At 47.4% G+C, this 13,426-nt stretch overlaps 1 protein-coding gene across 9 annotated transcripts in view; it reads right to left on the reverse strand.

Moving 5' to 3' along the window:
* CCDC85A (coiled-coil domain containing 85A) overlaps positions 1-13,426 on the reverse strand; it is a 190,049-nt gene that overhangs the window by 63,542 nt on the left and 113,081 nt on the right. The window contains exon 1 of one of the 9 annotated variants that reach the window (XM_027693263.1): positions 4,330-4,384. The exons of 7 other annotated variants lie outside the window; for them this stretch is intronic. The gene's annotated coding sequence lies outside the window, so the exon portion shown is untranslated. Of the gene's footprint in view, positions 1-3,863; positions 3,942-4,329; positions 4,385-13,426 lie in introns of those variants that run through there. One more of the 9 variants, XM_027693262.1, reaches the window with a different exon arrangement.

Raw genomic sequence — 13,426 nt, forward strand, 5'->3', positions numbered from 1 at the left:
TTTAGTTCCTGGGATGCTCACATACAGACAAAAACCCCTGCATTTGGGAATTCCAGGGGCCAAATCCCCATTGCAAAAGAGCCTCACCTGATTCCTTCACTGCCACACCTCCAAAATCCCCAGTAGTGCTAAAAGCAGAGCAGTGCAGAGCTTTCCATGGGCCAACTGCTCTGGATCTGCTCCACGGGCCAGTTTTTTTTAAGCCCGAGCCTTCCGATTGCACCACAGCAGATCAAATGTAACCCAGTGTGTCTGTGCAGGGGCCAAACAGGGATGTCTCCCACCAGGAGGAACCGAGGCTTTCAGAAACACAAAGCAAAGACACATTTTGGCAACGCATCTTCCCCTGCTGCCAGTTGAAATCTTACATCTTCCGATGGCTTCCTTTCAACATCTGTTGTTTTTGTGGCGAGCGGGCTGACCTTTGTGAGGAGGGAAAAGTTCCTTCGGGTTTCTCTGCAGGGATGTCAGTGGCCAGAGAGCTCACAGTTGGAACATTTTTCCAGTAGTTTCCAAGGGTTTTCAGGTGCTAAACCCAAACCAAACTAACAATCCCCGAAGCCACAAGGGCCCATCCACATTAGCTACACACAGCCTACGATAAAGAGCAACCTCCCCCAGCTGACAGGGTAAATTCATTTGCCTTTTCTCCACAGCACCAATTTGCAGCATTTTCCCTGCTGGTGCCTTCCTACCACTGCCCTTTCCATCTGCAGGGAGCTGCAGTTGTTCCTCCTGCTGCTTCACACACCTTTTTAATGAAAATTAATTCATGTTGCAGCATTTTCCCTGCCAGCTGTGTGGGCTGGGGCTCACTTTGCTCTGCTGTTCTCTGTCTGTATGGACTGATGTAAATCACCCAGTCAGAGTTTCCAGCAAGAATCCCTTTTTTTCCTCACACATTCCCTTGTAATTGTTGGGCATGACATGATTCCCATCCAGCTCATCTTTTTCTCGGTGCTAATTACGTGTTTCCAATCAATGGAATCAATAACACACTTCTCATGTTTTCCCAGTTACATAAATACAGATCCAGTGCTCCCAGTACACAGGCTGAGGTGACAAAGGGGAGCACAACAGTGAAAGCCAACAGAAATCACTCACTCCCTGCTGAATAAAGTTCCAACTAACAATTCAATTACCAGCTTCCTTTTCCCATTTAAATTCATTAAATGCCCATAAACTTCTCAGAGGAAAGGCCAGCACTGATTTTAATCTTCCTCATTACCTCACTTGCTTCCGACTAATAGGGCTGCAAACATGCATTCTTGTGTTAATTATTTTTTTATTATTATTCTTTAAAATGGACTCTTTAATTTAGAGAGAAGCTGGCTGCTGAGCTCTATGCAGCTATATTTCAAGCTCATTGCATTTTACTCTCAGCCATGAAAAAAATCTGTGCAACTATGAAGACAAATTTCTGATCACTTCAGAAGAGCACTTCTGGACACACTGGGGATGAAAGAACTGTGTTAATAAAGTTTTTTCTGGACCCCGAATGGAAATTCTCATTGGAATTCTCATGAGTAGGATGGTCTTAAACCCTTACAAGTGTCCATGGAGAGGATTTTACAACAGCAATAGTGAGGCAAGCAGGTTGAAACAGGAAAAAAACCTCCAGGGCCCTTCCTGCCACACAGACAGAGTTGGGAGGCTGAAACATTTGGTTGCTACAATGTAGGAATCAGATTTAATGCCACAATTTTCCAGGCAGACAGAAGATGGGAGGATTCTCGGTACTCTGACGTGGAGCCCATCCCAGGAATCCACCTGAATCCACCCACGTGTGCAGCAACTGCTGCTGCCGCCGCTGCTCTGTGACCTCTGAAGAGGATAACGGGGGGAAACCACCTAAAGCACAGGAAAACATTCTCAGAAGAGCAGCAATTTGTCCCATCTCGGTAGGGTCTGAGCCTCAGAAATGGTTTCAGACGAGATCCAGGCACTGGCCCAGAGCACCAGGAAATTTCCACTGCTGTTAGTCCTGTACGTCACCGGGATAAATAAAGGCTTTCCTAAAGCAGCCCCTCCCCGGCGCCTTTCAGAAGCACCACACTCACAAAAAGCACTAAAAACTTGAAGACTGCAGGAAAAGCAAAGTATTTCCCTTCTATACAAATGTTCTGAAGGAAAGAGGTCTCACAGGGAGAAATATTTCAGAAGAAATTATAGCCTCCAAGCGATGCCTTTTGTTTTCCCTTTCCACTCCTACCCACCTGCTCTCCCACCCACACACCCCCAGCATTATTAATGCTTATGAAAGAGCATAAAGTTTTCATAATAAAGAATGGTTTTGTCTATTATCTAGAAAATAATACGGTTCATTCAGTATGTTCCCTTAGAGAAAAATAACAAATTGGGCTGCTGTAACTAGATGCTCTTTCTTGGGACAAAACATTGCACTGAACAACCTGATTTCCTTTTGCATTCATAAGGGTAGCAAACAGCTTTGCCTGAGAACAGTGATTTTCATTGTGGGAATGTCAGGTGTGCTGTTTGTTACATACCATGTGTTATGTGTAGAACAAGGGGATGTATTTTCGATCCTAAAAGCTGATTCTGCATTATTTATCTCATTACTGAAAAGATAGATGTGCTAACGCTCAGGTTTTTGCACCCAAAACCTACTTCAAGGACATGCTTTGCTGCTACTTATTGTTTGCTTCTGGAAAGGTCTTGATGAGCCAGAAATTTGGTGATGTCACTAAATCATATACTTGCAAAACAACCTAAATGAGCATTTGCTTGTTCTAAGGTTAAGGCCAGACTACAAATTTGAGAGTCAGTTGTGGTGCCAGGGATTTCAGCTGACAGTGCTTTACTCTAATACCTACAAGCTTAATATGATGGTAAAAAGCAGCAGGAGCAGCTCAGGCAGGAATGTTTTGGCAGAGGGGACAGGCAGTTCAGTGCTCTGTAAGTGGAACCCAGTGTTTGATGTGCCCACAGCAGCGGGGTGACAACCAGCACAGAACAGGGAAGCACTGGCAGAGGTGTCAGTCTGAAACTGGAGGTCACCTGCAGCATTACCTAAAGCCACTGAGCAGTTGCTGAGGGTAACCAGCCCTCTGTTTATCTGTTTTATAGCGAGCTAGGCTAGAAGGAGACAGGCAGGAGTAACTATTTGAGCAGTCACTGATCTGAGTGAGTCCTCAGCAGAGGGGACAGTCCCCAAAATATCAGTGCCCCCAGACGAAATAACCAATTCCACAGCAGCCCCAGCTGTCCAGGAGAAGAACTGCATGGGAATACAGGTCAGCAGTGGAGTGACTTCGGTCAGCTTAGTGAATTTTGTGGAGTTGTTATTTGGTGAACATCTATTGGGCAAACAAACTGCCAAACTAAAAAACCCCTGGAGTTATTCATTGAAGTTTTCAAAAATTACTACTATGAGCTAGGACCAGAATTGTGGAAATTAGAAATAAAACAGCAAATAAAATATGAGGAAAAAATTAAAAAACTGAGGAACCAAGAGCTACATTCCTCTCTGGCTTTAATTTACATAAGTCAAAAGCAGCTCAAATAAACTGACTTTGATTAGAAATGCTGACCCAGACTTCTTTTCCTCAGCTTTTTTCGTCTGCCTGTCTGGATGTGCTCCAGGTACAAAGCACAGACCAACGCTGTGAGCACTGGAAGCGCATCCCTGCGTGGGGATAACAGCTAATGGCACAACAAGTTACCTCAGACAAATTCCCTCAGCCAGTGACGGTGGAAGGTGACCGGGCACCTCCCCAACAGGGAGCCTCCGCAGAGCGCAAAGGACATTTCCTCTGGGGCCGAGAGCTTGGCTCTCCCTTGGAACAACCCAAAACATAAGGCGGGACAACTGTTGGTGACATGCGACACGGGACATCACTCACATTTCCAAGTGCCTGCAGCAGTGCCGGTGGCTGAACAGCGCCCGCCGTTCCCCCCTCGGCCAACTCCCCTCACGGCTCCCGCCGCTGGGCCCCTCGGAGCCATGGCCGCCAGTCGCCTCAGGGGGAAAGCCCGGGCCGCTCCTCTCGGCGGGGCCGGGACAGCCCCACGCGGGCTCTCGCCTCGCCCCAAACACCCCTGAATCCCTGGAACCCCGGCGGGGAAAACGGAGGGAAGGGCGGCGGGAAAAACAGTGGGAAAACCAGCGGGAAAGGCGGCGGGAAAGGGCGGCGCGGGCGGCAGGTGGCGCCCGCACACAGGCGGTGCGGGGCCCTCACGGTGCCGGTCCTGGTGGGCACACAGGCGTGTAAAATATAGACATATGGACACATACATACACACTTCTGACCCTTCCGGCCGCCTGACACCCCTCTCCTGCTTGATCTCCACACAATAAAGGGGCTTCACCTCACACCGCGGTCCTCAGCCGCCTCCAGCCTCCTCTCCCAGCGCTGGCACCACATGGTTCCCTCAGCACCACCACGAGCCGATGTTATCACACTGCTTTTTCTGACAGAAGTCCCTGTGAGTGTGGCTGGGAGAGGTGAATTGCCTCGGCGACAGTGAGCCATGGCTGAGGCACGGAAAGGACACAAATCCCGATCCATGACTGCTGCTCCAACCATTAGGGCCATCCTGGTAAAAGCTGCCACCTGATATTTCTCTCTCTTCTCTCGCACACAAGTCAGGAAAGTCTGTTCAAATCAAATCAAATCAAATCCAAAAACTGAGCGGTTCACTTTTACTGCCCTGTGAAGGTGACCGGGCAGTAACTCACGGTTACTGCTCTCAAGCCATGATGAAAACAAAACTTAGGGACACTTCCCTAAAGGGCCACAGTCCATCCTGCTGCAGCTCATAAGCCTGAGCACAGCTGATAAAATAAGCACCAAGAAAGCCAAAATTTGTGCCTAGAAAAGCATTCAGGGAACATCCTTCTCCTCCGACGCATCACCTTCCTCACGGGAAGGCAGGAGGAAAACATGCCCCTTAAAGTATTTCATTATACTAAGTACAGTAGCTGGGTTTCTGTCGGATTGGACAATTCCCTCTCACGAGTGATGCTGTCTCACATTATCTGCACAGGGAGCTCTGCCAAAGTCCGCTGGCAGGGGGACCTGCCAGGCTTGTTCACGCTTGTGGGGCTCAGTAAGTCCATTAGGCTTACAAGGAAGAACAAGCTCAAATAAAAAGTGTGCCCTGCCTTAATTAAAATGTATGAGCACCAAACAGCTGACACCCAAAACACTGCCCGCACAAAGGGAGCACACATGGCTCTCCCTTCATAACGCTTTATTTTCTGCCAAAACTTCTCAGGGAAGATATTTTGTTGGGAATTTTTGGCAGGGGGGAGCGTGCAGTGTCCCTTTTCACTGGGCATAAGAAGCTGCACTATGTGGAACCAGGTCTCATGAGTTGCTGGATGTGTCTCAGAAAGCACTTGAAATCTCAAGGTTAACAAGACAATAATTTAGATTATCTTGAAATGTGGAAGATGTGTATCTTTCAGCGACTTGGTGATATTTTTTGAGATCAAGATTTTGTGAAATACCACACAAGCACTGACCATCTTTTCCGCTATTTCCCATTTTTGTAGCTGATTTCTGCATTCATACAAGCGTAAAAGATCTTCTGGAGTTTGAGGAAAACCAGAAAATCCCAAATGATGCCACTATAGAGTTTTCCACTTGGATTCTCCCCTGCCTATAGGGCCTCTCCATCTACACCAGGATACAGAAGGAACAACCATTCCCATGTTACAGAACCCAGGGGCTTAAAATTCTCTGCAGCATCACACGTGCTCTGCTCTCAGGACGCAGTTTTAAACTGCAGTGCTACATTTACACCTCAGAACAAAATATAAGTATCTAATTACACAGATTTCTCTTCAGAAAGGGGGGAAAAATGTCAGTCCTGTGCTGCACTGTTAATATTGCCAGACCTCAAGTAATGAACACTTGCCACGGGTGTTTCAACACTGCTCTGTCCACTCAGTGTTCCAGAATGTATGATCCATGCTTTCTCCTGACAGCTAACTAATTGATTCTCAGAGAAAATCAGCTTTCTAGGGGTGAGGAAAAATGATTTCTGCAATCGTTTCTGGCACATCAAGCACAGTTCTAAAGGAAATACGAATTTTGCTTGGAATATGATAAGAAAAAGCCTTTCAGCAAGAAGAATAGGGCTGGCTCGTGTCGCTTCTAAGAAAACTATAATTTTATTTTTTCTTTTGTTCTGTTCCTTGTGATATAGAGGGTTTAGATTTAAGGTTATTTTTTATGCCCACTTTTATCACCAGCTTTTCCAACGATCTTGTTCATTGTGGGTGCAGGAACCGAGGCTATAATGTTGTGCCATTTGCAACCCATTAGAGCATGTTGTTCCGGTGATTTGCAATCGAGTGCAATATAAAGCTGTTTATAAGGCAGTTACTTGTGTATAGAGTTTAACATCACTAAAAGATACGGAAAAGAAAGGCTCCCAGAGCCATCGTTTTTTTTATTTGCCCATAAAACTATTTTGGAACTTTAATATTCAAGCGTAAATTTGAGCCAAATTAAAGTGCTGAGATGTTTACTGAGAGTCGTATTTTAGGAACGAGTAACTTCAAAAGTATTAAGAAAACAAAAACTAGGATCTGAAGGCATTCCTCTGCACAGGACAGCAAAATTAAACACTATGGTTTAGCTAGAAAACAGTGTGCTCACTGAAAGCCAGAAGCCATGAATGACCCTCTTATAAAGGTGCTTCACATGCCCCAATCCCACCAAACACAAGAGGCTGAGAGACATGTCCAGGTCCCTTTGAACATCAGCTAAAAGCCCTAAATCAAATGTACATTTCCTTAGAAGAGGCAGGTCTTCGGGAGGTAAAAATAGTTGAGTTTTCTAATTTCAGACCAGGACTTGAAAGTGTTTTCCAGGAAGCAAATTTTTACTCTCGTATTTTAAAACATCGGCCACGAGGTCGAAACAATTTTGAAGCACATCCATCCTTCACGGGGTTTTAGGTCATGTTCAGTGGAACACTGAGCTGCCAGTCTGAGTCAGCACAGTAATTTTGTGTTCCCAAAAGTGAGGGGAGAGAGGCCAAAGGCCATCACAGAGAGCACAAGGGCTGGGAAGCAAATTCTTCTCTGCTACACTGCGAGTAAACTCCCCGATCCAAAGGGAAGATCCCCTTGCAGTGGACACGTGTAGGAGCGAGCCAGAAGCGGATGCTGAGGGGAGCAGCACAAAATCCTGGAGCTATCCCAGGCCAGAAGAACACTTGCCCTACTGGAGCAACCCTCTGGACCAGGGGCTGAACTTCCTGGGAGGTGACAGTGACTCCCTGGAGGAGCTCTGTGGTGACGTGTGGCAGCTTCACTGCTTTGCACATCTTCTGCTGGTTTGCATTGCTGCACCAAGGCAGCAAAAAGTGGGAAAAGCACATGTGCTCAGGGTTCCTGACAGTTTACACAGTGTGCCATGTAAGATAGCCCAATTATTTCCTCTTTTTGAAAAAAAAAGAGTCCCCTGAGCAAGGCTTAATTCCCAGTTCCAAACCGATTGGCAACCCGGAGTAGATGAGCGCTCCAGATCACGCTCCATCAAAATACAGTTACAACTATTTAAAACCCAATTAATTCTCTTTCTAACTTTCCCATCGAGCTGTAAAGTTCCAGTTGGCAAGGCTTTTTACTTTGATTTTGAATTCCTGCTTGGAAGATTAACTGAGAATGGATTTGGCTCGAACAGCTGCACCGACCATATTTTGTTTTATTTTGTTGCCATCCCAAACAACAATACTTAGCACTCTTCATCTTCAAAGCATTATACAAACATTGAGTCACATCCCCTCACAACAATCTCGTGACATCACCTCCTGTCAATAAAATCATTTTCACTGCAAAGAGGTGGAGAGTGAGCAGGAGATAATTTGTGAGGGGTCACGGGATGAGCCCGAGGCAGATGGAGAAGCTGGAGGCTCACGGGCCCCTCTGCTCCTCACTTCATTAACCTCCACTTCTGCAGACACACGGGGGTGTCTTCAGGGTGGGGTTTTCTTCTGTTTTTTACTTTTTTAGCTCTGTTCATCCTCAGATAACATCCCTGGTAGCCGGTTCTGCACGTACCAGCTTGCAGGGGTTCATGCTGGCACCTGCCCCGCCACCTAAAGCTCGGCTTAAATCGATCACGCACGGCTGGGTCCAGGGTAGGGAGTTCCCTTTTCCCTCACTGACTTACAGGTATTTTGGGCACAGTCATATCTGCACGAAGCCAGGGAAGGAGGATCATCCTGTCCTCAGCCACACTCAGCTCTCCAGAGTTGCCTGGCTGTGGGCAGGGCAGTGCCAGCACCATCCCCGAGTGCTGTTCACTCGAGGCTCACGCACCAGCACGTGACTGACCTGCCGGAATTAGGAGCTCCAAAAGGTGCCTCCTTTCAGGGGTAACTCAGAGAGTTCATTGAGGCTGTGCTGACTACAGAGAGCGCCTGTGCTCCCAAATTAGCCTCCTAAATCAGCAGTCTGTGTGGAGCAGGGCTGGTGTGCATACACCCCTATAAATACACACTCTCCGTGGTGCCAGCCCCCATAAAGTGAGTTAACGTCAGACACGAGAGCACAGAGCTGTCAGGGCTGCTTTTCCTCAGGAAAACTGACAACAAACCCCCGTGCTATTTGTGGGCCCTTGCACAGCTTGTTTCCCTCCTTATTTGGCTTCTTCCTAAATATCTAAAGAGATTTTTCAGACTAGAAGAATTGGATTGTTCCCCACAAAACCAGAGCATTACCTAGAGAGCCCTTTTGCAAAGCACTCTGAGGCACCACTGCTCCTCCTGAGGCACGACAGGTATGTGGCAACAAAATCTAGAAGGTTTTGCTGGCTTCATGCCTTTGTGAGGTCTGGTTTCTAGACTGGGGGGCACTGGGAAGAACTGGCATCACAGGGCTGAGTCATTTAGCAGTTAAGACACTGGCCCAGGGTAATTCCCAGGCCCACGACTCCTGCACAGCAGCTTCAAACATTATTTCTCTCCATTCCTGCTACAAGGTACCCTGGATCTCAGGAAGCACTGCCAGGAGCTTCCACTATTAAGTCCTAGTGTCAGTTTTTGAGTTCACCTGAAAACATGGTGGTAGAGCATGAAAGGAAAAAAAAACACTAACCAACAGGGGCATTTTAATTGTATTTTATGTTCTGGTTCTGCAAGTAAACTGCACAACTAGAGCCTGTGACAGAGCTGAGGCAATGAAGATCCTGGGTGGCAACAACAAACTTTGGCCTTCTAAAATAACCTGAGTTGTTCCTGCCTTGACTGCAGGAAATTCCAGGCAGGAAGAGGGTTTTTCAGATAAGAAGGATGGAGCCAAAGAACCTGAACCCAGAAGGACAAACCCAAAATCTCACCTTGAGGTGAGGCCACTTGATTTTGAACCAGCTGACCTGTCCAAGACCAAACAAAGCAGCTTGGGAAGAGCAGGAGAGAAAACACACCCCGAGCAGCCCAGGGCTGAGAGGAAGTTTTGTGGACTGTAATAGCACAGATCCCCTCCCCTAAGAAACAGCTGTTATTCCAAATAGCTCCTGAAAACACTTTTATGAAAATTCCATTGCTAAAAAAAATAAACAAGGAGGCAAAAGGACCACCATAAATATACAAATAAAGAGTAAAAATACACACATGTATGTAATATATATATAAAAATATAAATATAGGCCGAGAATGAAATGTTCTCAGTTAAACCTGAGACACCACACAAAGAAAATTTGATGTTCTTGCCAACTGGACAGACAGAAAAAGCCCAGCAATCGTGGCCAGTAAAGATTTATAGGAGATTTCTGCAAAAAGCAAGAGGCAGAAACCCAGAAGTCACCAGAGCCACTTCATCAGACAGGCCAACTTAATGAATTTGTTCAATTTGCTCCTCTTCCATGCATGGGTGTAAATGCAGGTTGGGAAGCAGGAGGCTGGAGGTGATGGGAACGGAGCTCATTAGGAAGCAATAAGGAAGGAAGAGAGGCTGGAAAATGAATGCTGGTTCATTGGGAGAATTTTAAAAAATGCCATTTGTCTTCATGACACAGAGGTAGGAGAGCCCAGCGGGCCCAGCCCGGCGCTGGTTTGCAGGGACCCCCGGCTCCTGCTGCCCTCTGACCCCAGGGTTTCAATCAAGGCAACACTGCCACGTGTGTGGTGACACCTCGGAGCATCCAGTGACTGCAGAGATTCCAGGCCAAACCCAGAATAAAGACAGGCACCTCACACACCTGACACGGGATTTCAGCAGGCTGTGGAATGTCAGTGGCAGTGTGAAAATGGGAAAATCCAAGTCCCACACACCTGAACCTCGGCCAAGCCTCCCCTACCTGACACATCACACCCTGACGCATCACACCCTTCAACCCCAAAGCCCTCTCTCGCATTTCTCCTTCTTGCCAACTTTCAAATCAGTATCTGCCAGAAGCTAGTGCTCTCCTGGGTAGGCAAAAGAACCAAAATGCAGGAGCAAACCCCAAACATTAGGGAGCTACAGCAGCTCCCTGGAGAACAGAAGGTTCAGCCCTTCCTCCTCAGAACATTGAAGCACTTCCTGCGCCCAGAGCGAACCTCCTATGCCCAGCAGAAAAGCTCTGCTGTGTTCCCAGCCCAGCAGCAAAGCCTTCCCTGCAGGGGCAGAGACCTTACAGCTCAGAAAAGGATCATCCCCTGCCCTCCACATGGCTTGGAGAAGGGAGGGAGAAGGCAGGAGCTGCAAATCCATGGCTCCTTCCTGCACCACACCCGGGTGACACGTGTGAATATCACCCTCTGCAGATGCATCCTGCACTTCCATGCTGGGTTGGAATTAAATGCTCTTGAGCAGGGACTCTAGGCCAGAATTTTACTTTCTTTTGCACAGAAAACTCTTCTCCCACGAGCAGGAAGCTGGAGGAAGGCTGGCTCCCCCTCGGGAAGGGAAGAGCGTGCTGGTGAGTGAAGCTGAGTGTGTCGGTGCATCCTGGGCTCGGACAGAGGGGCACAGGACACAAACCCTCCTTTCTGCCCACCCTCTGAGCCCAACTGCAGCCCAGCACACGCAGGAGCCTTGCTGAGGGCTGACATGCTCACTAGTCCTGCAGCTACACCCCCTGCATCAAAACCCAACTGCACACAGCAAAAATGCAACAAACACCAGCTGCTTCCCAGGGGGTTCTCAGGGTTTTCTCCTCGGCTGCTCAAAGCCTTCCTGCAGGTATTTTTCCCTTCAGGCTCTTTGGGAAGAGCAGCTGTGGTCACCTCTGCAGCAGGAGAAGACGGGGGTCCCTCACCCTGACCCCCTGGGTACTGCTGAAGGCCATCAGTCACCTCCAGCCTTCCCGAGGAACCCCTGTGAGCCACACCCCATAAATAAGTCAGGCTCCATTATTTGATATCAAACCAATATCTTGGCTTTAATGAGTGCAGCTGCCAATACAGAGAGCCCCGCGTTATGAATCGCTCTCCTCTCCTTCCCAGCACTTTCTAATTTCCTGCTAAGGAGGCGACTGGAATGGGGTCATTAATCTGAATTAGAAACACCCTGACCTGCTCTGCACTCACTGATAACATCCTCTGGCACAGCAATATTCCGTGTTTGAGACGACAGAGGGATGGCAGAAAGGCAGGGCCTGATTTGAAAGGCGCTCAGGAAGAGGTGTATTTTTACAGCAAACTTGGAAATTGAAAAGCAGCACAGGGTTCTCTGTGTTGAAGCATCACAGGAAATATGTTGAGCAGACAGCAGATAAGATGTTCTTTAAACAAAAAAAACACAGGGACTTTTCTCCTTTACCTTGGAATTAAATATTGGAATATTGCTGAGAACACACAGATCACAAAACAAGTGTCAATAGAAATGTAAGGTACTAAAACAGAAAATTTATATATATAATAACAAGACTCAGAAAATGAATTAAAACACTGCCCCTAATTTTATTTTCCATTTCTAATGCACTTTTCCTCACCTGGGAGCCCAAAGGCCCTGACAAAAGCCGGATCACGCTGGGTCTGTGCTTTCCAAGCAGGATTGCACCCCATCCCCTACCGAGGGTTATTCAAAGACACAACCAGGATATAGCCCAAGGGGTGCAATATCTGCACTCAAGCCTTGCTTTCTCCTTTTATTATTCTTTTTGATCAGACTAAGAGGGGAAGTGCCAGCTCCAGCCCTGGAGAACATTCCCATTGTGCGTGGCACAGGGCAAGCTCGGCCCAACAAAAATACAAGGCCAGGACTGAGGCCCAAGCGCTGCCCAGAGTTGTTGCCAGCTGTTTTACAAAGGAATGCACCTCCCTCAAAATAACTTTCCACAAATGGATAATCCCTGCAAAGTCAGTGGGAGTTTTCCACAGGATTCAAACTGCTCACGGAAAGCAGAGTTTCCAGCAGCCCGCCCAAGGTCCGAGGAGCTCCTGGACGAGGTCTCCCGAGCTTCCAGAGCTCCTCGAGCAGGACTGAGGCTAAATCAGAGCACAGGAATTGCAAGTGGCTGTGCTGGAATGGGGAACATCCGTCCCTGGGACTCAGCACCCTCAGCACAACGGGAAGCTTTGGCTGGAGAGCTGGAAGAAACGCGGCACACGGCTCTCACACAGCACGGCCAATTCTCACTACAAATCACCCACTGACTATTCTCCAGTCCCTCTATGCATTTCACAAGCCAAGAAGATTAAAAGTCAGCAGTAAAACTTCCCCCCCCCCATTATTTCTTTGGTAAAATCCTGATTTTCTCCTGCCTGTGGCCGTTTTGCTTTGCCAAAATCCCCTCAGCACTTAGTTCCACTCAGAACTAAGTCATCCTTCCTCTGCCTCCCAGGCTGGTACATTTATTGTCAGGGTTAGATAACATGTTAGGCACTTCAATCTCATAGTGCAAACCCTTTTCCAGCTCTGGGAACCTCACTGCCAAACATGGATTAGGGCAGCCCAGAATTTACAGCCAAGGGAGTTAACTGGGTTAAAATCTGAGCTTTCCCTTCTGTGCAAACAGTGTACAAATAATGCCATGGACGGGCTACACAACCAAACTGGTTTTTTACTTCTATTAACGTGTGTCCCTCACAACAGACAGGCTGGAGCTGGAGAAATAAAAAGTGCCTCTATAGCTTCCCACTGTTTGCTGTGGAAAACAGTTTGTTGCCCTCTCCACATCTCCTTTTCTGGTTACCAGGACGTAGAAATTCCCATCTGTGATAAAACTACTTCCTCTGACTCCACGAGACACCTTCCGCTGAAAAATAAAAATATTTCACAGAAATTTCACCGAATATTCTGAGTTAGAGGGGATCCACAAGGATCACTGAGTCCAACTCCTAAAAGAGGGCCAAGGGATGAGAGCTCCTGTCTTGGTTCATTCCATTTCTTTGCTAAATATGCACACTGGCATGCAAGCTAAAAAGAGCAAGGCAGCCTTTAAAAGCCTGCTGTACCCAGAAGGAACCTCTCTGCTGTTTATTCAGCTCTGACTTCCTTTTCTTCCAGAGAAAGAGTTGCCAA

The sequence above is a fragment of the Neopelma chrysocephalum genome, unplaced genomic scaffold, assembly GCF_003984885.1.
Source record: "Neopelma chrysocephalum unplaced genomic scaffold, ASM398488v2 Primary Assembly neopelma1_91, whole genome shotgun sequence".
Lineage (NCBI taxonomy): Eukaryota > Metazoa > Chordata > Aves > Passeriformes > Pipridae > Neopelma > Neopelma chrysocephalum.